The sequence below is a fragment of the Orcinus orca genome, chromosome 13 (genome assembly GCF_937001465.1).
Source record: "Orcinus orca chromosome 13, mOrcOrc1.1, whole genome shotgun sequence".
In the NCBI taxonomy this organism is placed as follows: domain Eukaryota; kingdom Metazoa; phylum Chordata; class Mammalia; order Artiodactyla; family Delphinidae; genus Orcinus; species Orcinus orca.
The window spans coordinates 90,165,948-90,192,414 of NC_064571.1; the positions used below are offsets into that span (position 1 = coordinate 90,165,948).

Consider the following 26,467-nt stretch of genomic DNA (forward strand, 5'->3'; position numbering starts at 1 on the left):
TTGGCTTCCGGGATAAATGAGTTGCTCTTGACGTGGAATCCTGTAGGATACGTGGCCTGCCCAGTGTGACCTGTTGAGAACCATCCTGACACGGTCCATACACCACCCAAGTGTTCCTTTGGCTGAAATGAATCCGTGGGCCAGTGACCCACGCTCGGCAGGTGGGATCCCTCCTCCCAGCCCAAGCCGAACTAAAGGGCGATGCTCTTCCTTCAGAAATAGGAACATTTGATTTTCCGGTTTTGACTATGTTGCTCTTTAACACCTTTTGGTAAACAGAAGTCAGTTGATAGGAACTTACTGAGGTCCTGGTCTGTGCTGAAGATGGTGCTAGGTGCTTTGAGAATGCGAAAGAAGAATGGGCCATGACAAGAGTGAGTAAGAGGAAAAGGTGCCCCAGTGGAAGAACACGGAGTTACGGGCTTTACCCCAAGTGTGAGCCAAGCAGTCACACTACTGCCATGCTTGCTTCAGCTTGTCCACTTTTTTGACAAACAACTTTATATCTCTACCTATAAAACGGAGCATAACATAGAGACATCATGTCTATCAAGGTTCCTGGGAGAATAAAATAAGATCGTGTTTGTGAAAGAGCTTTTACAGCTCTACTGCCACGGTGATGACATTCTTTTTCCTTTTCTTTTTTTTAAAAAATCATTTTTAACCTAGAATTAAGGATGGAGCCTGATTGCTTCCTCTGCAACACATAGTAGATGCTAAGTAAATGCAAGTTGAATAATTTATGGAATGAAAACAAGGATAGGTACTTTCACAGAAGTGACTCAGTACTGATTTTGACTGAGGGATGTTCATAAGTAGCCCCCAAAGTCAGAAGTGCTTTTTTTTTTAATTAATTAATTTATTTTTGCTGTGTTGGGTCTTCGTTTCTGTGCGAGGGCTTTCTCTAGTTGTGGCAAGCAGGGGCCACTCTTCATCGCGGTGCATGGGCCTCTCACTATCGCGGCCTCTCCCGTTGCGGAGCACAGGCTCCAGACGCGCAGGCTCAGCAGCCATGGCTCATGGGCCCAGCCGCTCTGCGGCATGTGGGATCTTCCCGGACCAGGGCTCGAACCCGTGGCCCCTGCATTCGCAGGCAGACTCTCAACCACTGCGCCTCCAGGGAAGCCCTAGACGTGCCTCTGCGTTTGCAGAGTCCTACTCTTTAAAGCAGTCAGCTGGCCCTTCTCTCAAGGACCTTGTTCACAGGTCAGATAATGATTGCATAGTGCCGTGCCTGTAATGTAATTAATGATTTTGGTTTTAGCAGAGTTTGGGATGAGACAAAAGAGCCCATTTAAATTCTTTAAGAGTTATGCGTATTTGACTAGCTTTCTACTTTTTGTTCAGCCCCAGCCATTTGAGCACACAGAGCTGTCTGTCTTTCCAGGGATGGAGGGAACGCATTGTTCATTGTGAGCAGGGAGCAGCCGCAGGCGCGCGCATGTGTCAGCCTACCTAGCGGCAGGCACAGTGACGGCTCTGACGTCCCGGTTGAGTCTGAAGTCTGGCAGCCCCTCTTCCTCAGCCTCTCAAAGGAAAAGGGGTCCCATGTTTCCAGAGCTCACCTTATAGAGATGAATAGACTCATAGGAAGGAACACACCAAGACCACTTCTGTGCGTTTGTTTTACCAATCTGTGCAAAACAGTCTGAATATTTAGACAACACTTCCTGACTAGTCAGTTCATGGTTCACGCATTTGTTTGACCTGCTGAAATTTCAGCCTCAGGTCTGGCTGAGTACTGGTCACAGAATTAGTTTCTGTTTCATTGTTTTATATTTGTGAAAATATTGATATCAGTTTATTTCTTCTCCATTTGTATGTGCATTTTTTCCTGAGAGTTGTGAAATGTGCCTTTGTTAATGTTCTTTAAAGGTAATTGGTGGAAGGAGTATTAACCTGTTATGGACATAAATTTTGGAGTAGACAGAGGACCTTTTGTGAGCCTGAGTTTAAAACAAATCAAACCATTTTTCTTTATTTTTGTGTCAACAGGGTCTAGCTCAGTGCCTGGCACATAATATATATTTAAAGTTTTTTGTTTGATCCTAGTCACATGAACTAAAAATTTGGGCACTGTGGGAGGTCTACATGATATTCCCATACTTAACTTTTCAATTAAAAAAGAACTTTTAGAATGGCTATATTGTTTTATTTATATATCAGTTTTGTTTTATTCTCTGATGCACCTGAGTGTTGGGAGCAGAGCCTAGCACAGAATAGGGCTCACACGTGTGACTTAAGTGATGAGAAAATAGATGTGTCTACCCACATATGTGAAATGCGGCGTGTTGCAGTTCAAAAGGAACCTTCAACTTGTCTGTTTCAAATAAAGTTTCCTTATATAGAGAGAAAACGAGACAAAGAGGAAGGAAAAAAGGAAGAAACATGGGCAGGCAGAGACTAGGAAACAGAGAGAAAAGGGAAAAGGCAAGTGAGATGAAACGCAGAGTCGCACCGAGGGCAGAAAAGGAGCGTGTGGAGTCGACAGAGGAAGGGGCAGGATCCGGTCTGCAGAAAGCCAGGGGGACTCAGGTAAACGCGGGTGTCCCTGTTGCTTTAATAGGATTGGGAAGAGAGAATCAGTGCCCAGTCAGTTCTTGCTGCTGTGGCCAGTTGCCTCCAGGAGACTGAGGGAAGAGCAAGAAGGAGACTTTGCCAGCAGTCCTGGAGCAGAAGCCCTGACCTGGGTCTGCTTGTTCTCACCCTGATTTCCGCTAACATCCACAGACATGCATAGCCGTTCTGGGCTCTCTGGGAGTAAAAGCAACTTGTAGAACATCAGCTCTCTGTGGGTCGTGTTTGAGAATGTCCAACGACCTCCCTACCTACCACCAGAGCTTACAACCCAGAAGGTACAGTTGACAAGATTCTTTTAACTCATCACCTTACTGAGAACAGAATACTTCATTATTATTTGGAAAGATGTACTTCATTTACGGTGTAGAGTTTGCACTGGGAGAATGCCACTATGTAAATCACTGGGGGAAATGCAGTCCCCTCACTAATGATGCAAAGAGAAAGATCTGGGTGATGTCGTGTGTTGTTAGATTCCCACAGGATTGGTTTATGGAGAACTCTGTGTTACCTAAAACTGATTACACAAGGCTGAGAGCTGACTGTTAGAAGTAATATACTGCTCTGCATCAGTAATTCCTTATGAAACAAAGAAATGAGGGATATTTAGATTATATGATCATGTCAAACGTTCTATAGTAAAAAATGGGAAATCTGGAGGCAGTCAGAAGTTAAATGTCTCTACAAACATGTAAACATACAACTGTGTGTTTTATATATTTCACATATTGTTTGTGTGTTTGAAACATACCATATCAACTTTACTCCCAATAAATTTCAAATAATTATTATACACAGAGAAGAAACATTTACATAAAAGAATTTGAATTTCTGAGTGAATTTAATCCCCTTTTGTGTGTTTCTTGATATAAAACCATACTGATGATTCTAGTGTTTTGTAATAATAAACTGACTTCAGGACAGGTTAAACGGCTTGGGAATCCCTCCAAAGCCATTGACAAACCAAACAATATTGATTTTTTTTCTCCTTTGCTTTAAACTTAATTAAAAGGATGCAATACATCAGCAAGCTGGTGGAGACTTATCTAGAGACAAAATATGATTTAGAAATCTGACAAGTGAAAGATTGCGATGAGATTGGATGTTTAAAAAAAACATCTTGAATGAATCTGTCCTCTAGTCAATGTGTATGGGAGACTCTCACAGTCAGTTTTAAAGGGTGGATGAGTCAGCATTAAACAGAGCTGAAGAAAAACAGATGATTAACTATTTGGATGTTTGAAGTTTCCAATTTCATTGATAATTATGCTTTCATTTGAAAGAAAGAATTCCAGTCGTATATTGTTTACTTAATAAGCACGGAGCCAGGCACTGGGTGCAGCCCCACACCTGCACCCACGCTGGAGCTGGGTCTTGAATGGCAGTGAGGGCAACCCCCCTTCTGCTGAGCTGAGGCCGGCACCACCTTCTCCCTCCCACAGCCTCACACTGGGGATCTTAAGCCGTTTGATTGGTGGACATGCATGCTTCCAGATCCCAGGCGTGGCTCTCTCCCCAGGTCCACGGTCCTGACTGGCGGGCCCAAAGGCTTGGGCTGGGGTCTCCTCTTTTCCTGACAAGGTGACAGGCGGGCAGGGAAGCACCTTGAGGGGATTGTGGCCGCACCTGTGGCTTGGCTGGTGAGCTACAGTGTCCACAAGGCTGTGGCGACTCTGCCTCGGTGAGGTGTGCTGTGTCGCGTCCTTGGAGAGGAAGCCAGGGCTTTGGGTTTTTGACCAAATTGTGCCCCTTTTTAATAAACAGAGGTTCTCATGGCCAGAGGAGAAGCTGTGCCCCAGCAGTGCCCGACAAACTACAGTGCTACTAGCTCACTGCAGTGGAGGACCGTGCCGTCCTGTGGGTCTCAGTGTTAAGATTCTAGAACTCACAAAAACTCCCATTTCCATGACTACAGGTGGCCTTATTTTACCCCTCCCAGAATGAGGATTTTTAGTATTGATAACAGAATCTAAAGTATTTATTTCTAAAACACAGAGGAGTATTTATCACATTAAGAATTTTGGCTCCTTTTTTTATTTTAAAGAAAAGTCTTTAAATTGAATGAATGTCTGGAAACTTTATACTATCAAGGTCTGTTTCTTAATTGCAGTTGGGAAATTATTACTGCAAAGGCATTCTTTAAATTAAACCACATCTTCTTCATGAGGCGTTCCCTGGCAAATCCCAACCCAGAAGGGATGCTTATACTTCATATGCATTGAATGACTTCACATCAAATTGTTTATCACATGGGGTCTCACTGGTTTTTTAAAAATATAATTCTGTCTTGTCTCCTCAAAAGAGATCTGATCTTTGAGCAAAGGATCTAAATTCCTCTGACATCTCCCATTGTATTTGGTCATCAGTACACACATGGTATAAAGAGTTACCTAAAAATGTGTGTGTGCTAGTTGGTTTGGAAGTTGAGTGGCCCTTTGTATTTCGGACCAGAATTAAAAGCTGGACTTAATCAAAGATCCATCTAGTCCTCAGAGCCCATTATTACTGATGATCAGGCTACTTGTAGGACTAAACATGCTAAAAACATTGCATGGATATGTGTTTCACTTGGTTTCTTCCATAATTAATCCAGACTTCCCAAGCCTTCTTTCCAGATCCTCCCCCCAGAACCTGAAGGTTGTGTGAACGTTGGAACTGAAGTGAATATGAGAACGTAGGAAGGACAGTAAATGATTAACGTGGTTTTTTTTTTTTTTCGGTGGGGGGGAGAATAGGTTTTTCTGGGGTTGTTTTCTGTTTTTTCACTATGGTTATTTTTCTTTTTCTAACCTTTTATTTTATATTGGAATATAGTTTGTTTACAATGTTGCGTTAGTTTCAAGTGTACAACAGTGATTCAGTTATACATACACATGTATCTATTCTTTTCCAAATTCTTTTCCCATTTAGGTTGTTACATAATATTGAGCAGAGCTCCCTGTGCTGTACAGTGGGTCCCTGATGCTTGTCTAGTTTAAATATAGCCGTGTGTACATGTCAATCCCAAACTCCCAAACCATCGCCCCCCTCCCCCACCTCGGTAACCATTAATTCGTTCTCTAAGTCTGTGAGTCCGTTTCAGTTTTGTAAATAAGTTCATTTGTATTATTTCTTTTCAGATTCCACATATAAGCTATATCATACGCTATTTCTCTTTCTCTGTCTGGCTGGCTTTACTCAGTATGACAGTCTCTAGGTCTGTCTATGTTGCTACAAAATTTCTTTTTTTTAATTGCGGTAAAAACACAACATAAGATTATCCCCCTGAATTTGTAAGTGCACAGTATAGAGTTGTTACCTATAGGAACAAGGCTGTCCAGCAGATCCTAGAACTTATTTATCTTGTGTAAATGGAACTCATGAACAGCAAATCCTGGCAATCACCATTGTACTCACGGTTCCTAAGAATTGGACTATCTTAGACATTTTGTATAAGCAGAATCAGGCAGTATTTGTCCTTCTGTGTCCGGCTTATTTCGCATGGCATAATGTCCTCCAGGTTCATCCATGTTGTCACTAATAGTCCTTGTATGTATACACCATATTTTCTTTTTTCATTCATCCCTTTATGGACATTTATGCTGTTTCCATATCCTGGCTGCTGTGAACAGGGCTGCAATAAACACAGGAGTGCAGATATCTCTTTGAGATCGTGATTTCAATCCTTTGGGATAAATATTCAGAAGTGGAATTGCTGGATCGCATGGTTGTTCTATTTTTAATTTTTTGAGGAACCTCCAGACGGTTTTCCACAGTGGCTGCACCAACTTACGTTCCCACCCACAGTGCACAAGCGTTCCCTTTTCCGTACATTCTCACCACACTCGTTATTTCTTGTTTTTTTGATAATAGCCATTCTGACAGGTGTGCGGTGGTATCTCATTCTGGTGTTGATTTGCATTTCCCTGACAATTAGTAATGCTGGGTACCTTATCATATACCTGCTGGCCATCTGCATGTCTTCTTTGGAGTAATGTCTATTGGAGTCATTTGCCCATTTTTAAACTGAGTTCTTTGTTTTTTGCTGTTGAGTTGTAGGAGTTCCCCACAGGTTTTGTATATTGCCCCTTATCAGATATATGGTTTGCAAATATTTTCTCCACTCAGTGGGTGGTCCTTTCACTCTGACTGCATCTCTTGCTGGGCATACACTGTAGTTTGACATAGTCCCACTTGTCTGTTTTTCCCTTTGTTGCTTAGTGTTGTTAAAATGTCCACACCATGCAAAGCGATCTGAAGATTCAATGCAATCTCTTTCAAAATCCCAATGGCGTTTTCTGCAGAGATAGAGAAAACAATCCTAAAGTTTATATGGAGCCAAAAAATACCCCAGACAACAAAAACAATCTTAAGAAAATCACTTCCTGATTCAAAACTATATTACAAACTCCAGTCGTTTAAACAGTATGGTCCTGGTGTAAAGCCAGTGGGGCAGAATAAAGAGCCCAGGAAAACCCCACCCATGTATATACTTTCAATCAATTTTCGACAAGGGTGACAAGATTATACAATAGGGAAAGGATAGTCTCTTCAATAAATAGTGTTGGGAAAACTGGATACCCAAATGCAAAAGAATAAAATTGGACCCCTCTCTTATACCATGCACAAAATCAGGTCGAAATGGAGTGAAGACTTAAACGTAAGACCTGAAAATGTAAAACTCCTAGAAGAAAAATAGGGGAAAAGCTTCATGGCGTTGGCCTTGGCAATGATTTCTGAGAATAGGTTTGCTAAAATTCAGGGCCCATTTCTTACCTTAGATGGCTCTTAAAGACATTCCCTTTATTCCTCTGCCCTTCCTCCCTCTCGGGAAGGCGCTCATATGGTGACAGGGAGGAGGAGGACAGAATTTCACGCTGCGCAAAAGGGCACATTTGTTCTTCCTTAAGAAATCCCTGAACCCCGCCCTGGAGTACTAAGTGGCACAAGCGGCTGCTGCATGGTGGGAGGGGAGGCTGGAGAGACTGGAAATGTGATGGATTTTAAACTCTGTCTCTGGGGGGAAATTGACAGGAATGCCATGACCCACATGCAGAAAAGCCTGCCTTTGTTGAGCACCTTTCCCACTGATGACAGCAGGTGGGTTCTGCCCTGTGACAGGGGACACGCTCCGGCATGCCAGGACAATCCTGGTTTACACCTGCTGTCCCGGTCCCCCGTCCACTTTAACTTTGTCCCAAACAAGATGCCCCAGTTGTGTTACCCTATTGTCAGAGCCATTCAAATAAAATTTTCAGGATGCTTCTGGCTTGAGCCCAGTGGGAGAAATGACTCAGAAGGCATTTCTAGGACACTGGGGCTTTTTTGCTTCTTCACTCAGATGCCTTTGGGAAGCAGAGAAGCAGAGAAAACCCACAGAACTAATGTGCATGGATACAGCTGTATGTACTGTGCTCAGCACAGCTTGCAGGGACCTGGCGTTGATAACGTTGGCGTTATCACTGGCCCATCCCGGCGTGTCCACACTGCAGGTGATTCCAGCCATCTCTAGAGGGTCCTCCAGATTGATGGCAGCAAACCTGAGAAGGGCACCTTGGCCCGCGATGCAGGTGCCGCCCGCACCAGGACGAGGGTAGATGGTTTTTGTTGCATCGGGGCTGACTGCTCTGGTCTGAGCAAGGTTACAAGCCCTGCATGCACTGAGCTAGGCAGGCCAGCCCTCTGACCTTTGAACGACCTCCCCATGAAGAGGTAAGGCTTGTTCCTGGTACCACTGAATCCTGCGTTTCTTCAGACCGAGGCAGGCTGTGGGCTTTCTTCCATCACGGAGGAATGCCAAACCTCACCCTGGAGCACAAAGAACCAGCCAGGGGCACCTGGCCCCGCACGTTCCTCCCTGCTGGTCCCCTTCCCTGAACACTGACGGAGCCACCAGCCTCTTTCTCACTCCCACTTTCCCTTTCCCGTTTCTCCTGGAGTTAATGACATTAGTGAGACAGCATTTCTGCAAAAAAGAAAATGTATCACTGCTGAAATAACGTGAAAAAAATCATGTACAATCCGTGCTCAGAAAAGCACCCCAATGTTAATCACAAAGCTTTAAAAATTTTTTTTAGTTACTTAAACAAAGGTTAAAATTTTCAAAATGGAAATATTTGTCATGAATCACATCCTTTCTCTTAAAATTTAAAAAAAAAATCCTAATGGGAATAATAACAGTTCACTGAGCAGGAAAAGCAGTCTTTATTGGAGAATTGGTCTCATCTCCTGAATAGCTCTTTGTTCTTCCATTTGTTTTAAAAGGCATGTTTCCCCTCGTCACTTAAATGGTTTGTTTCAGGAGCAGCGACAGAGTTTACTTGCATTTCAGGCGACTTGTGTCAAAGTTTTTTGACCGCTGAAGTTTCCTTTTGGCTGATTCTGCCTCGGTTATAGGCACCTCCTGGGAAAATAGAATGAGGTTTTCTATATTTCCTATATTTGTCCTACTGGGGTTTTTACTGTAACTCTGCTCTTGATTCTCTTGACTGTGTATTGGGGTTGCCATTCTTTTGAAATAAACTGATTCCGAGGGAAGAAACCCTGTCTCTGTCTGTCTTTCTGGCAACATTCCCTTTTGGTTGGCTTCCCTTCCCTAGTACTGCGAAGCATCGGTGCCCTGGGCGAGCCTCGAGCGATGGCTGGGAGGCAGGAGAGCCATGACGTTTGTGGTCTTGCTGCACCTAATTGACCAAACGGATGATACCCGGCAGATAACACACTCTTCAGGATACTTCATGTTCCAGGTGCACAGCCGTCATCCTGGCCTCCCGTGAGGTGTGACTCCAATTCCCTCTGTCTATAGACTGTCCAACCTCTTATCTCCTCATCTGATTCACACTCAGGCTTCAGAGAAGTACTCCCAACTCCTGCCCAGCCTACGGTTTCCCTCTTCCGAACTCCTGTGTATTTGCTCCAAAGACCTCAGCACTTTTAATGTCATAGCCTGACAGGGAAGGGTGTACATCGTTGTCCTATAGTCCAGCGTGTCTCCTGATTCAGGAGGAGTTCTTCTTAAAACTTTCCTGGTGTGCATTCATCTGCGGATCCAGTGTCTGCTTGAATACCTACCACTTTGGGGATATCATATGCCTCATGAGGAAGCACATCATTTTTCATGGCACATAACAGATCTAGTTCACAGACAGTGACTGCTTCTGTACCTGGGGTCAGCTGCTTGAGAACTGAGACTGTAAATACAGAGATATAGGTGTATAGAGATAGATATGATGTCGGCTTAGCATCTAAAGATATAGAGCAATCCATCTCATAGTACCCATCAGAGTGTTGTGCACATGACCCTGTTTTCAACCAATACTCAACAGTCGACTTCTTCTACAAGGTGAACGGTGCAGTGGGCATCAGATTGTACCCGAGGAACAGTGGGTTTCGTGTTTATTCATATGTGCCTGGGATTTAGATGCCCTTACCCTCCCTAATAAAAAGAGATACAAAGTGAAGCGTATTTAAAACGAGCATATTTTGATCTCATTGGTAAAATGGAGGTAACTCTAAAGGAGGAATTCCTCCGTTTATATATTAAATGAAAATACAATCTCCGTCCTTTGTTACAGCAAGTGCTGAGGCTGCTTGGCCTCTGCTGCGCCATATAAAGTGTAGGTGACAAATCTGACTTTGGGATAACGGTTTGCTGAGCTCAAGGCAAAATTCATATGATCCGGGTCCTCACCAACGCTTCCCGAATTCTTCCTGCGATGAAACTATTCTCAATATGCAGCAAGGCCCAGGGGGTTTCGCGTGCTTGTGCTTTCCCGAACCCGGAGACCCTCTCCACATCCGCCTGAGGACACACTGCTTTCTAGGCTCGGTCAGGTGACCTGAAGCAGCCCGTCGTCTGCATCATCTGTGACCCAGTAGGCTTGTCTGCAAGCCCTGTCTTTACCTGTGACCTGAGATTTCGTACTAATTTAATACTTCACACTGAAAGTAGAGCTAGCTCATAGGATGGGATTGTGTCTGCCCCTTCACGCACAACTGCACGTCTCGAAGCAGCCCGTCCAGTTCCCCCAAGGGGACCCCGTGCTGACTGCCGTCTCCCTGCAATGCCCTCCTGCGAGCATGCCCTCAGCCCCTGCCCAGGAAGCCTGGGTTCCTTCCATGGATCTCCTCCCACATCCTCCCTCTTTGCTCCGGTATTTGGAAACCCATCCAACTCCTGACAAGCCGGGAGGAGGGCTGTGTCCACCCCTCCCAATGGACACACTACATACTATTACTTCATTGTGGGTCTGCTTTGTCCCCTCCCTGGAAGGCTTTGTCCTCTTAAGCACCGTCTTGGTAGCTCTAACAGAAAAAATCACGACACTGATGTCCAGGTCCGGCACGTTGCGGACAAGCGGGGTCCACACCTCCTCTCTGTGTGAACTTGTGGCTCTGACTGTGCGATGTATCCTCACAAGGAGCAGGCATCTGGGGGGAAATGAAAGCTCCTCATTTCTGTGCTCCCTGGGCTCCAGAGAGAGTGCCCTGAAGTCTCCCATTTTCCTCTCTGCCTTGGAGCTCCTGGCAGGCGGCCCGTCACACTGGCTCGGCCAGTCTCTTCCACCCTCCTGTGGCCCCTGACCCTGTTCTCCCTCTCAGCCCTTTGGGGTTTGACGCCATGCAGCTCCCCGGCATCCACCCTCCTGCGATGGGGGCCCCACGTCGCAGAGCTGCTGGGCTGGCATACTGCATTCCCCCTGCCACCTCTGGGGCCACTGCCTGGCCGTGGCCATCACCTCCGCTTCCTTTACCCTTCCTCTTGTGACTCAAGGTCTTTCCTGTGAGCAGGAACGTCCTGGCAGGTGACATAGGAATATGCAAGACAGAGAAAAGCGTTCTTTTGTAATTCATGTTTCAGGGGAAAGGAGGTACCCTGTTCCTTCCTCTCTCACTGATTTTCACACCTTTATTCCCCATCTGCTGTCCTGCTCCCAAATTTCTTCTTGATTGTTTTCCTTACAGACTTGAGGTTAAAGTAAGAAGACTCAGTCTGGGAGAAGAGTTCGTCAGGCATTAGTCAATACATCCGATTCGGTGAGAGCAGGCTTGCTTGTGATATGGGAACACAGAGCCACTTTGTTTTTGGTTTTTTTTTGAACTATAAACATACACTCTGCTCTTCCTATGACTTTAGCACAGGGCGCCTACGACTCAGCGTGGCACTGAGGCTGGGTCCTCTTCCAGCTGTGTGTCCACGTGTCTGTCTGCTCAGGGCCCTGTACTGAGCCCTGACCCTGCAGAGCCCACCATCCCCCTGCATTTGCAGTGTTGCGGTGTTTCCTCAGGCTCTCTGAGAATCATGCTTTTTTATATCTCAAAAGATACTCCAGAGAAACTAGAAAACGACGTACAGAAATACTGAAAACTTTTCACACATCATGTGACAGTGATGTTCGGGTCCCTCCCAGACCCAGCTGTGTAGAATCATCTGGTCCAAGGGTGACTGCAGGGTGGGGCTGGGCGTGCACCCCTACACGTGTCCTACCACAGTGGGCTCCCGGGGGTCTGCCACACCCACAGCAGCGTGTGGACTGTGGTCCCCGAGCACGGGCCCGGGCGCTGAGCCCCAGAGGCCCTGGTCCGCTTGCCTCGTCTGAATAGGATGGCTTCATCCCTACTGCAGTGGTGACGTACCACTGTGTTGTCGCCTTCCCGTCTGCGAGGTGAGCTTTTTCAGGTCGAGGACCTGGAATCCTCCTCCTGTCTCAGCCCCGACTCACGTGCCGCAGGGTCAACTCTTCGCAAGGAGGATACGCTTGCTGGATTAAATCTGTTAAATCACGGTCTCAGGACTTCCAGCTTCAGGTCCAACATGTAAAATCATGGGCTGGGATCTCTCACTGTCCTGAGTCCAGGACACTTTCATCTTAGGTCATAAAGGGATTTAAACCCAGACTACACATCACTGGTTTTTCATAGTTGAGAGATAGAAAAGCCATTCCACAGCTTTGTAGCTAAAACCCAAGAACATAGCACCCCCCCTTATTTTTTTTCTAATTTTTGGTCAATTTCACGTCTGCAGCTTCTGTGCCTTGTCCATGGCTTTGAGTTTTACTTCTCCGAGTCTTCCTTAAGCAAAAATAGAAATTTCATAGAGCTGTATTTTTTACCAGGCCTTTCCCTTTTATTTCCAAACTGGTTTTCATAATAGTACTATAAGGTGAGTGGGGCAGGTGGTGTTATTATCCTCTCTTTTTCTCGTGTCCCTAAGAGAGGAGCCAGTTGAGTTGTGAAGTTCATACTGCTGGAAGTGGAAGAATTCGATTCAAACTTGGGATGCTTCAGCTCCACGACTTTAAGCCTTTCCCTTGAGCCAGTGGTTCTCAGCCCTGGCTGCTCAGTAGGATTACCTGGGCAGCTTTTAAAAAATACTGATGCCTGGGCTTCACCTCACACCAATTAAATCCCGCTCTCTGCAGGTGGATGTTGCTGTATTTTAAAAGCTCCTAGATAATTCTAATATGCGTGCGAGGCTGAGGACTGCACTGTTTGCCGACCTCTCTGTCAGAGGCGGAGCATATGGAGAAAGACAATCATTTGCGCTGATGGGCCGCATGGACGGCTAATAGAATTCTGACGGGTTAGCCTCTGGTTCCTTAGTCTCCCAATTGGTATGGACGTATTGTAAGCAATTGGGCTTGAACGATTCCCTTTCTTCATTGTTATCTTCATGCCCACGTCAGTGTTGTATTTCGTTAAAAAGTAAGTTCTTGAATCACACAGGCTGAATTAATACAACTAATTCTTTCCTGACCTCAGGTGTAATAAAGTACATGACGCTCTTTGAGCAGGAAAATGCTTAAAGATCATCTCGTCCAACGGCTTCCAAGCTTTCATGAATGAAGAATCTTTTTAGAAAACGAAAGCAGATGAAGTAGAAGTCAGGGCTCTAGACCCCCAGCTCGACTCTGCCCTCACTGGCCTCCGGGGCACATATGAATATTACTCATGGGCTGGATGTGACCTGGGGGCACTAGGGGGGAGAAGACACGGTTTGAAGACAAGTTGTTGAAAGTTCTTGTATTACTGCTGAGGAACATGAGAGCAAGAAGGAGATTCCAGGGACTTCCCTGGCGGTCCAGTGGTTAAGATGTTGCCTTCCAATGCAGGCGGTGTGGGTTTGATTCCTGGTCAGGGAGCTAAGATCCCACATGCCTCTCGCCAAAAAACCCAAAAGTAAAATGGAAGCAATATTGTAACAAATTCAATAAAGACTTTAAAAATGGTCCACATCAAAAAAAAAGTCTTTTAAAAAAAAGAAAGGGATTCCAGAGGGAGCTGAGGAGCCAGGACTTCCACCTAGAAATCCTGGCTTCCTCTCCACTGCCTTTTTGCCTGTGTACTGTAATTTGTGATTGTGTGGCTGACATCATCATGACACTCATGAGTCATGATGTTGTGATGTGTGATGTTGTGATGGTGGGTTGCCAAGCTGGTGTCAGAACATAAATACCCTGACTCCCACCAGGGTCCTAAGCCTGAAACAGGAAGGTCTTCCCCAAGGAGCACATTTCCTTTCACCACACACTCTGCCTTCTCCTTTCCCCCACCTCCTGGGATCCACCTCCCGGGACCCTGACAGTGCTGGGCTTAGAGTGAGGCTGTGTTTGTGCGGTGACACAGGTGAGCTTGGGGTTTGGGGATTACTGGCTCTGTAGACAATTGATTGGATCTACATCTAAATCTCATTGTTTTGTCTCCTCAGATGATACTAAGAAAGTCACATCATTTCTCAAATATCAAATGCTTTGAAATACCAGTCATGTGCTCACCCCGGTTAGAGAGGATTTTCAGGTCTGTTCCAGTCAGCCTGCTTTTATTCCATGGGCAGGACCAGTGAGTTAGATTTCCATGGCAGAGCATCAAGCAAAGGAACAAGAGATCTTCTCATTCCAGTCTTACAGAAAGATGTCTGTTGAAGTGAACACAGTGGTTAGCTGGTTGTTAGGATTATTTTATTATTGTTGCTATAGGTTGTTGCTGTACGTTCATAGATTTGAAGATATTTTGTATTTACTTCTCACAGCCCAATTTTGCTATAAGGCATATGTGGAAATTAGCTCACTAAATGAAACTAGTCTGGCCTGAAAAATAATAATAAGCAAATAGTGCATTTTTAAAAATTTAGAGTACGAGCCACTATACTCCTACCATACTTGAAGTGTGATGGGAAACGCTATAAGCCTGAAAACAATGTGAATAAATAAACAGAAGTATATAAAGAAGCAAACTTTTAGGCTACTGTGAAGAAAAGCTCCAACCTGTCTGCCAGTGTGAGATAGAACACGTCCTCATCAGCCAGTGATGGTACCCGTTGAGGTTTCCTCAGCTGAGGGACAATGTCCAATCCCACTCTGTCTCCAGGGGAGGATTCTGTCTACCAGACAAGTGGCCAGACGAGTGTTCCCATCACCATGGGTGCCCTCGGAGGACAAGGAGCCTCCGCCCACCTCTCTCATCAGGAGCCACAGAGGCCTGCAGGAAAGCAAGAGAATGAGCCCATAGCTTATATCACCATAGCTTATATCACGCCGTAGAAAGTTCTGAAAAGTGTAATTATCTCAGAGAAAATACCTTTTGGTATTAACTAACTTTGAGTTAAGTGCTATGAATTTAAGCAGAATACACACCTAACATTCCTGAGACTGACCTGAATGTGTTATGTCGACCTCAAACAAGAAGGTCTTCACTCAGAGCATTTGTATTTGGCTCTATTCTCATAAAAATCCAAAAGGCAGCTCATTGTGAAATGAATCTGAGACTTCAGATCAGCCCTTTCCAGTAGGAATATCATCTGAGCCACAAAGTTACATATGTAATATCACGTTTTCCTGCAAATATTAAATGCAATAAAAATAAACAGATGGAATTAATTTTGATACTATATTTATCTAACCCATAATATCATATCAATAGGTAGTCACCATACATTTATTAATGAGATATTTTACGGTCTCTTTTTGTACCATTGTGAAATCTGGTGTGTATTTACATGTATGGTTCATCTCAGCTTAAAGGGACCACGTTTAGCACCCAGGAGCCCACACGGCTAGTGTCTGCCATATTGGACAGCAAAGCTGTAGGTGATCTGGGTAACGAGAAACCCTATATTACATTCTCCCCAGGATTTTTGTTCTGTCTAGGTAATGATGATTTTATTTTTTTTAAAAGTGACCTCTAATTGCACTGAGGACTTAGTGTGGTGTTATGGGCATAGGCTGAGGACTTAGATTGCTGGGGTTCAAACCGGTCTACTATTCACAAATTAGTGATGTTGGGCCAATTAGTTAGCATCTCTGTGCCTCATTTTTTTTTTTTGTCTTCTGTGCAAGCGGTGTTAGGATGCACCTACCTTGCAGTGAGGATTAAGTGAAACAACGCGTGCTCATTACCTAGCACACAGCAGGTCTCTATTTTTAGGTTATTATGAATATAACTTCTCTTTCTCCAGAAATGAATGATAGCACATCAGAAAATGAGTCAAATAGATATAGCTAATGATAAATCCTTTAAAAGTGATATCTGTCTGGGGAAGGCTGCAGAGAGGGACAAGTAAATACTCTAGCATGAGCTGTGTGTCCAGCAGAGAGTCCTTGAAGGCATGCCTCGAGTCCCTCTATCACTGTACTTACTATCCAGTGTGTTACGTTCCAAGGGCGAAATTGTAGAGTTGGCCAGTTTATTAGTTTCAGTTGTGTTGCTATTATTATTTCCATAGAAAGCTTATTGCTTCTCTTCTGTTTAAAAGTGATGTTATCAATGCAGAAATAACTATGATCTTATGTGTTTAAAGACTATGAAATAATTATTAACTAGAATATTTATATAAATTTAAAGACCAAGTTCCCTAACTTACTGATGATTACAGCTTAGCTGCAGAGGTGAGAAGGAATCTTAAAAATTATCCAATCCACTATCCTCATTTTATAAATGAGAAGGTCAGCTTGTGCTTTTGAAATTCTGTCATTTTTCAACCCACAGTAATTAGATTATTTATATTTTTAAGATAAACTTACAAAAAGATTGGGACTGGCCCATGTTAGTTAATGGTTCTTTAAATCACTTAGTTTTGAGCATTTGGATAAACGTTAAGTCGGGTATTCTGCATTAGAGCCAGGATGCTGGATACATGGGGTTTAACAAAAAGTGTAAAACATAGGGGCTGAATAACTTAGACTCTAGTCAATTTTTTCCAACATTTTAAAATCCAATATTCTGTTTTGATAAACGTAAAATCATGTAAACTTCCTTAGACTTACTGAATTTTTAAAAAGAAAAATAACTGGCTAAAATCAAATCAAAGCAAGGGCAACTTTAGATGAAATAAGTGTGCACGTGTGTGCACTTCAGCTTGTTGTGTTGGTGTCACCTTTTCCAAGATGGCCTTGCCCAAGTGCAGGGAACCATTGAGAGCTACTTAAAATCATTAGAGCATTTACTTCTGACTCACAATAGGCAAGCATACTCTGACCCAAGTAGAAACTAGATTTACTGTCATTTTCAGTTACAAAGTAAGATCCCAAGGCCTGAAATTCTCGTAAGTATCTTCTAATGGGTTCTTTGTTTTATTTTTCCCATTTATAAGAAATCATCAGAAACTTTATAAGTGCATTACTTCCTTTAAAAGTATACATATATTTCATTTGATTTTGAATGATCTAAAATGGTCTCCGCATTTTAATAACAATGATATTGTCTTAGAAGAGTCATCTATTCTAGCTGCAAAAGAGAATGTTTCTGCTTGTGAGCCAAAGCATGTTCACAATTGCTAAAAGTTTTCTCATAAAAGAATGAAGAACTCAGGATAGATGTATCAGAGGGTGTGAGACTGTAGGGCAGCCTGGAGATGTAGAAGGAAGTCCAGGGTCGGAGTCGGTCTGGAGTCCTAGCTGTGTGTCTCAGTGAGTTTCTTTAGCATCTTGAGCAGACGTAAGAAGAGAACAATATTTCCTACCTCTGAGGAGCAAATGAGATAGTGGGCCCCCAGCATCGAATATAGCATCTGGATTCTTGTTTGTCAGTTATTTTATTGAAGTACAGTTGATTTACAACATTGTGTTAATTTCTGCTGTACAGCAAAGTGATTCAGTTATACACATATATACATTCTGTTTCTATTATGGTTCATCACAGGATATTGAATATAGTTCTCTGTGCTGTACAGTAGGACCTTGTTGTTTATCCATGCTACAGATAATAGTTTGCATCTGCTAATGCCAGACTCCCAGTCCATCCCTCCTCCACCCCCTTCCCCCTTGGCAACCACAAATCTGTTCTCTATGTCTGTGAGTCTGTTTCTGTTTTGTAGATAAGTTTATTTGTATCATTTTTTTAGATTCCAGTGATATCATATGATATTTGTCTTTCTCTGAGTTTCTTCACTTAATATGATAATCTCTAGGTCCAACCATGTTGCTGCAAATGGCATTACTTTGTTCTTTTTTATGGCTGAGTAATGTTCATATATATACACACCACATCTACTTTATCCATTCATCTGTCGATGGACATTTAGGTTGATTCCATGTCCTGGTTATTGTAAGTAGTGCTGCTATGAACATTGGGGTGCGTGTGTCTTTTCAAAGTAGAGTTTTGTCCAGCTACATGCCCAGGAGTGGGGCTGCTGGATCAATATCTGGCTTCTGAGTTGGACATTCCCTAGTGGGAGCTGTTTTCTGTGCTTTTCTTTATGTGAAGATTCTTAGTCTTCTCGCCACTCTCACATACAATAGGAAGTGTGATCTGGGCAGGCGTGTGAGGACCCAGAGAAGGAGGGCATTCCAGGTAGAGTTAAAAGATTCATGCAGAGTTGAATGCGTAGAATTTCATATTTCATGTTTCCTCCCACAGAACTGCTAAAATTGGAATGAATAAGGTTGGTGGTTAGAAAAAATTGAATTCATGTTCCACAGGAATTCTTTCCCTTTTCTTCAATCACCCCATTTTCCAGGTAAACCTAGAAAATAGGAAATACCAGAAACTTCCTCTCTTCCTCATCTCATCTTTCTTTACTTTTATTATTTTTAAAGGTTTAAATTATTTCCATGTAGAATGAGTCCTGATATGGCCTTGGGTGAGCGATCTGATTGTGAGATCCTCACCTGACCCTGCGTGCGCTGCCGTATTTAAATCTCGGGCGCCTGCCCTGCAGCCCAGAACCTTCTGCTGGTGACTGATTCCCACCTGACAGGCGGGCAGCATCCTGGCATCTGAGTTCATCTCTGACTCATCTGTCTTTGTTGGTGGTCTTAGTGGGGAGCCCAGAGACCTCAGGACTGACTCAAATTTCACACACCTGACCTTGTTCCTTAATTTTTACTCAAGAACAGACTTCTATTTCAAAAGCGCCACCCCTTTGAGGACATATTGTAGGGCTGTGTAGTTCCAAGACTACTTGAGTGCAAATGCGTGTGTGCACAGCCTCGGTTGATTCAAGAGGAACAGCTTATGCATAGGGAAACCACCCAGTCTCGGTGTCACTAACCACGTCTCCTGTCCTCTCTCACGTACAGAAGCTCACGCGGAGGCCGAGGCGGAGGTGCATGCAGCTGCTGCCCGGACATTTGTCTGACCCACGTTGACATCTGCAGTGTCACAGACTGTGGTAGGTTAACACAACTGGGGTTGTACTTTTGTTAGGACTGTAAAGAGTGTTACCCAAAAACAACTAGAACTTGGAATGCAGTGATGCCTGGTGTCAAATTAGGCAACTGAGAAAGCATTTCTTATTGGTTTTGGTATTTAGATGTTTCAGTTTTACTTTTTTGTTTAGTTGATGAAATATGCACATGTTTAACTGGTATATCAGCTACGACTTTTTCTGATATCTTTACACTGATGACAGCATTGTGTGCAATCCGAATATTTCAGAAACGAATCAAATCAAACCACATGGACATTAACTAAAAAGCATATTTATATATCTACATAGTGTTTTTAATTTTCCATCCCTGTTATTCACATGGTGTCTTATAGATTACAGGCTACTTCTACTCAGATTCTTAAAGGGTCTTCACAACCACTCTACAAACTAATTGGTGGGGCGTGCTGAGTGAGCCTACACCCATAACCCATCGTCCTGGTACCCACTTTGTCTTTCAGATGAGCGTGACACAGACTCAGAATTAGAGGGGCAAAGGTGGCTTTTTGTGAAATGTTATTCTTTTGTAAAATTCCTCTCTACTATTGATTTATACACGGAGAGGCAAATTGTTAATGAGAATGGTTAGCATGTGTTCTGTGCTTGCTTGGCGTTGGGCCACGGCGCAAACTTCCAACTTATCTTTTTGAATCCTTGCTGTACCCTTGAAAAGGAAATATCGTCACCCCCTTGTACCATGAGGACCCCGGGCTGAGGGAGGTGGACCACCGGCCCAGGTCACACCGATTTCAGAGAATCCACCAGCGTTTCAGCTCACAGTTTCATTTTCCCGGGCTGGCACGTCCTAGGAGGTCATTTGTATCCCTTTCGAAATCTCTCTTGAGACGTAATTTCATTCATTTTCAGCTCTATTAACGGGGAGCTTTACCTTGACCAGAGCATGTGGGTGACCTCTGCCCTGTCCTGTGAGCTTGAAGCACACACAGGACTTTTCCAGGCCTCTACTTTCTCTTCTGACCATGAGTGGGCGAGTTGGGCCATGCGACTCTCACAAATTAGACAGATTCAGTCCCCGTCAGGGCTGTGAGAAACGAACCAATACTCTCTATATACCAAACAGTTTTTAGTTGTTCAAAAATTATACATGTTTTCAAAACATTTTCGCTTTACTCTCCCGCACTTTTTTGTGGTACCATCATCGGGATCCTATCTTCTAAGTACTGTCACTCCCACTAATACTGAGCTGCTGGAGAAAGAGGCTTTTCAGCTTGAGTTTTCTTTACCTAATTAGTAATGCCCATTGTAGGAAAATTAGAATATTAGAATGCATATATATATATATATAAAATTAAAAAGTTAAAACACTGAAAATACCAGAATTCAGAGATAACCACAATTAATCTTTTGGTTTAAAACCTTTGCAATTGTTATCTTCGCACATGATTTTAAATTAAGATGGATCACACCGTACATTGTGTTCTTTCCTCCTTTTTTACTTGGTGTGTCACACGTAGCTTTTTCTATATCAATAAATATATTTTCATAACATCATTTTTTCTTGATCAATAGTATTCCGCTTCACACCTATGCTGAAATATAGGTCTGTTGTAATATTATCAGTTGGCTTTTTAAAATTCTGCTTTGCAAAAAGAGTTTTAATGGCCAACATTTTACCTAAAATTTTTACACCATTAATTATTCCTTTAGCATAAATTCATAGTACAATAGCTAGCTCAAAGGATAGGTACATTTTTAGGCTTTTGAGAAGCACTGTGCTTTCAAAATGCTCCTTCTTTCCACATCTTGCTGTATGACTGTGTATCCTCTGTGATTCTAAATATAGCTAACCATCGGTGTTTGAATGCCATTCCATAGACAACCTTTATGAACTTTTCTTTAAGAAAAAGTAATCTCACATTATGAGATCTAAAAGGCTAACATTTTATTTCTCTATATATTCCGAATTCCCAAGAACTCAGTTCCAGATCCTACACTTTCATCCTCCTGTCCTTTGACTGATGCGTCCTACGAAGTACCCACTGTGTGTACAATGTAAGGGAGACACTGCTGACTCATAGGTGGATGGGCAGGGCTCTGCTTGAGGATCTCACCTGTTTGTTAGTAACAGAATCCATACAGTGGGTGCAGACACATGGCATGAAGAGCACAATAACAAACGTGCTTTAAAATATAATCTCATTATTAGCCATTCCAATATAGTGACTGGGATTATTCTTAATGCCTCACCCTGAGTATTTCTAGGTCCACAACCATTAGAGAGAGGTTGTACCATGTTCATGGTACTGTTCTGCAGAGTGTACTGAGCAAACTAGTTTCCCCTCCACACCAGTCCCTGGAAAGGAGCTTTTTTACTGCCTACTTGACTCTTTCTAGGATAGACTACTACTGGGCTTCCCTGGTGGCGCAGTGGTTGAGAGTCTGCCTGCCGATGCAGGGGACGCGGGTTTGTGCCCCGGTCCGGGAAGATCCCATATGCCGCGGAGCGGCTGGGCCTGTGAGCCATGGCCGCTGAGCCTGCGTGTCCGGACCGCAATGGGAGAGGCCACGACAGTGAGAGGTCCGCATACCGCAAAAAAAAAAAAAAAAAAAAAAAAAAGGATAGACTACTACCTAGCAAGGTGGCCCGTGCCATTGTTGGGCTGCGTTAATGGTTGGAATATTATTCATAATATTCTTGAGGTGAAATTACCGTTTTATATTAGGTACCTATTGTTCCCAGTTTTAGCTTCTGGAGAGATATAGAGTAAGTTCAATTCAATTCAAGGGACATATTTTAAGAATCTGCTATGATCAGGAACTGTTATAGCTGTGAAGGGCCAATTTCTATTTCATATGATAATATTTCAAATGTCTGATGATTTATATTTTCCTAAATATACAAGTTAAACAACTAACCCTATTCAAGGTAATTGAAATGTTACTACACTGAGCTTGCTATAAATGTCTATAAAGCAATAAATTTTGACCTCATTCCTTGACCACACTCATGGGCTAGTTGGAGAGCTTCCCCAGCTGACCATGAGGAGAGCGACGCACCCCGACCTTCACACAGATTACCGAAGAGTTTGTTAAAAAGGAAAAAAGCCATTTGCCCTAAACTACTAGTAACTGAGACATGAGAACACTTGCTGTGGTGTGTACGCGTGGTACAAAAGATAAGACTGAAGTGAAATGGGGAAAACCGAGGGCTTCTGTCCTACACCTGCCACCTCCAGCAGGCCCAGCTTCCTTGGGTCACGGCCACTTTACCCACAAGATGAAGGACATCGTAATCCCCTTGGGGACTCAGACTCCAAAACCGCAGGGCAGCTTCCCACACCTGGGAAGCTCCGATGCCTCTCAGGCTGTGGGCCTGTTTTCTAGAAGATCCCCCTCCCGCCGGCTGCGTGCCTGTGGCACCATCGTGGACACTTCTGAGGTGTGACCTCGTCCTGCAAGGCTGACGACTCCTGAGGCACGTCCACGTTTCAAAGAGGAGAATGCGGAAGGGGAGGTGATGTAAGGTGTCCAGGATCAGATAGACGGGGCGGGGCCTGGGCTGAAGGTGCACCACATGGCGGGCTCCGGAGAGACGTCACTGCTCCAAACTCTGACCTCCAAAGAGCTCCTCGACCACTTGGTTGTGTTAGAGATAAATGCCTACATGTGAGGCAGCTTCGATATGCGTAAGTGTAGAAACCACAAAACCGATCTGCAGACATCTGAGCTGTACAGTTCAGATGCGTAAGTGATCTTTAACCAGTGTTTTTACGGTTGTTTCACTAAAATGACCCAATTTGATACCATATAAAATCATTATTACATGCTTAAAGTACTCTTCATATGAAGAGAACCTTCTTAGAAAATTCATACTTTGTATTTTAGTCCATGAATGTGTTTAGCTGTTCATGAATATTTTATTACTTTTTAAGTTTTCTGACTAATTATATTATTTTTTCACTTTTCCCCTTTTCTGATACTTCTTTTTACTACTTCTTATATCTTATCTCTTTCAAATTCCATAGAATTTTACCACATCGAAGCCTTTGTTTCATTCACCTCTTATCCCATCTTTGACTTTATGCTGTGAGCTTGTCACTGCCTCTTTAATAAGTAAATCATGTAAGTACAGCCTTGTTACAACAGCTTCTGAATAGAACTAAGTCAAGGGAAAGATGTGTCCAGTGTCTGCCTATTTGATAATATAAATTAGAAACTCTCATAAACTAGATAAGCAAAAGAGAAAGACGTGATGAAGGCTTTCTCTTAGCTTGAAACTAACCAGCCAACAAACTTGGAGGATAATTGAACCCACGGGAAAAGCAGCCCAGCCACAGAGCAAGTACTGGCAGAAGATGGAAGGACACTCTTGTTTCCTTTCTCCTCCTTTTCCTCCTTCCCTCCTTTCTTCTCCCCCTTCTTTCCTCCCTCCCTTTCTTCCTTCCTTTTTTCTTTCCTTCTTCTCTCCTTCCTCCTCTCTCCACCTCTCTATCTCTTTCTGCTTCTTCTATGTTGAGTGGCTCAATCATGACAATAGTATATGATTTTTCCTACGTACCAGGCATTATTTTCCTCCACCCTTGAGACTATATTCCCGCTCAGGAGTGGCCCTGAAACTCAGGAAGTCAATACCTTTAGCCCCTGTAACACCCCAAACCATAGAACAAAGGGAGTTTTGTCACCTGTGCCCAGACCAGGAACCCACGGAGGGTCCTGCAGTGTCACAACGGTCAAGATATGCAGAAGCGTTAAATGACTAGAGAGGCCTGCAAAGGATGGTTCACTGAGGAGACGCCGCCTTTAATCCTCACAACCATGTCTGAGTGGCTGTCGCAGAGGACTGCTGGTCCCGAGCCACGTGCCCGGCTGACAGCCAGTCACAGTGACTCGGGGTGAAGTGGGACGGGACTAAGAGGGGCCTGGAGGCTGCGCCCTGGTGAGTGGCCAGCACAGCCCCGAGCCTCCCCAGGCTGGGCGAGGAAGAGTCAGGATGGACGAGAGCAGGCCAAGGGGATGGTGACGAGAAGGTTAGAGTGAGGACAGGAGACACGTCCTTTGGCCTTGGCAAGACCATGGATGGAGGGCATTCTTCCTTCTCCGTGACCTGGCTCTCAGGCTCCAGGTGACACTTAATCCTTAAATTTTCTCCACCTTATGTGTGTCCCTCTACATGGAGCACAGGTATTAAGATACAGCCAGAAAGAAAACATGTTTCATCTGACTGAAGGTTGAGACCTCACACATGAGAATTTAAAACATCAACTATTTAAAATATCAACTCTCCAATATTAAGGAATTATCGCTGATTTTTTCAGGTATAAGAATACTATCAAGGCTGTGTTTAAAAATAAAATCCTTATATTTTAGAGATGCATACTGAAACATTGCTAGATAAAAGTATATGATTTCTGGAATTCCCTTCAAAATAATGTAGAAATGGTTATCGGATATGATAGTATGGATGAAGTGTCATCGGCCAAATGACATTCTTAGAACTGACTGATGGGTAAATGGGTTTATTATACTCTTCTGCTTACTCTTGCATTTGTATAAAGGTTTCCATATTAAAATGTTCCAATGAACAGGAAGTTGAGAGATGTCCTGGAGCACCAGACTCCCAGGGAATAAACCCGACTTCTGACCTTTGAAAACCGGGGATAAATGTTCTCTCTGTGCCTCGTTTTTGTTAACTGTGAAATGTGGGTATTAATAGTGTGGATCTCCATAGGGTTGCTGTGGAGATGGCATGAGCTGTTATATGTAACATGCTACGCATGTGTGTTACATGTAAACCACCCATGAGTGCCTCATACATAGCAGAGCCCCTATACGTGGTCACTGTGGTCCGTATCATTAACTCTTACAGAGATGGAAGTTTTGTGTTTATTTTCCACTTGGAATTTCTTACGTTAGTAATTGCTCTGTGGAAAAAGCCCTTGGTTTTGTATATGAATAGCATTTTGGAATTGATAGTTACCGTTACCATTTTAAAATCAAAAGTTGAATTGATTTAATAATTAGTGACTTTTCTGTGACTTGTAACATTGAATATACTTTGCAAAGTATTTCAAGAAATGATATAAAAATGCGTTTTAAAACTCGCTGGGAATATATTATAATTTTTTTCCTTCAAAGCAGGAGAGCTTAGATTAGTAGATTAGATTTAATTGCTTTTTATTTCTGGTGCGAACTGTAAATAACTATTTTTTCCATAAACACAATTGTTGAAGGCCCACTTTATTCTGTCCTTACCTAACTCTTGAGTGGTAACAGCTTTGCCATTGCATGATTAATTGTACAATGCTCTTTTACACAACATTTAAATCCTAACCCATAGGTGTTCTAAGAAAGGAATCAGTACTGGGAATTTGGACAATTGTATTTTCTCAAGAACCCACTTTCACTGATAAACACAGTAGGGGTTTTGGAGGCGGGATGGATGTGTTACCGCGGAGGTTCATTATTCTCTCTATTCTCACCATCCTTTCTCTGTGCGTGGGGTCTGCTTTTCCCTTTTCCCCCACCTTGGGATCACCTGTAGAACATGGGGGAACTGGTCATCATTTCAATTGGTGAAAGATGACAAAAGTGGTTTCCACAAGGTTGATCTTTGAGCCACTGCTTTGTACAATCACTGTGCCAGGTGAGGAGGGATGAAAAGATGAGTGAAGACCGAGCATTCGGGAAAGCGAATCAGGATTTAGCAGGGGAACAGAAACAGTGAACGCTTGGTGCCACGTGCGAGAGCGAGGTCAGCTCAAGGGAAGGGATGCTCGTTCTGATGGGCAGAGCTGGGAGGGCTTCCTGGATGGTGTGGGTTAAACAGGCTTTGGCGTCTGACACGGAGGAAAGAAACGGTCATGAAGAAGAGAGAGAAGGGGGAAACATGAAATGTAAATAGCGTTCTCTGTGTACCTCTGTAGAGAGGATGAGATTCAATCAACTGTCCGTCTAAAATGAGTAAAGGTTGAAATCTGCCTTCTCAGACCCTGTCCCGTGGGTCACTAGCTCCCACTCTCACCGCATAAGGAGACCCCAGCATTAGGAGCGTGTGCAGCAGGATGCCATCGGGGGGCCACTGGGAGTGGACATTACCACACAGTGTAGTGATGGTTGGTGTCTCCCTTTTGTCCTCCAATCTTTTATCCTCAGATTTGTGAAGTCACTTCTGTGTGCAGTTGCAAAAGGATTTCTTTTTTATTTTATTTTTTTTGTGGTACGTGGGCCTCTCACTGTTGTGGCCTCTCCCGTTGCGGAGCACAGGCTCCGGACACGCAGGCTCAGCGGCCATGGCTCACGGGCCCAGCC

The 26,467-nt window shown here is 43.6% G+C and overlaps 1 protein-coding gene across 18 annotated transcripts in view; it reads left to right on the plus strand.

Annotated features, from left to right (window-relative positions):
* Positions 1–26,467, plus strand: part of MYT1L (myelin transcription factor 1 like) — a 406,245-nt gene that overhangs the window by 22,770 nt on the left and 357,008 nt on the right. For all 18 annotated transcript variants that reach the window (XM_049695859.1, XM_049695858.1, XM_049695861.1 and 15 more), the window contains exon 2: positions 19,071–19,162. The gene's annotated coding sequence lies outside the window, so the exon portion shown is untranslated. The remainder of the gene's footprint in view (positions 1–19,070; positions 19,163–26,467) is intronic.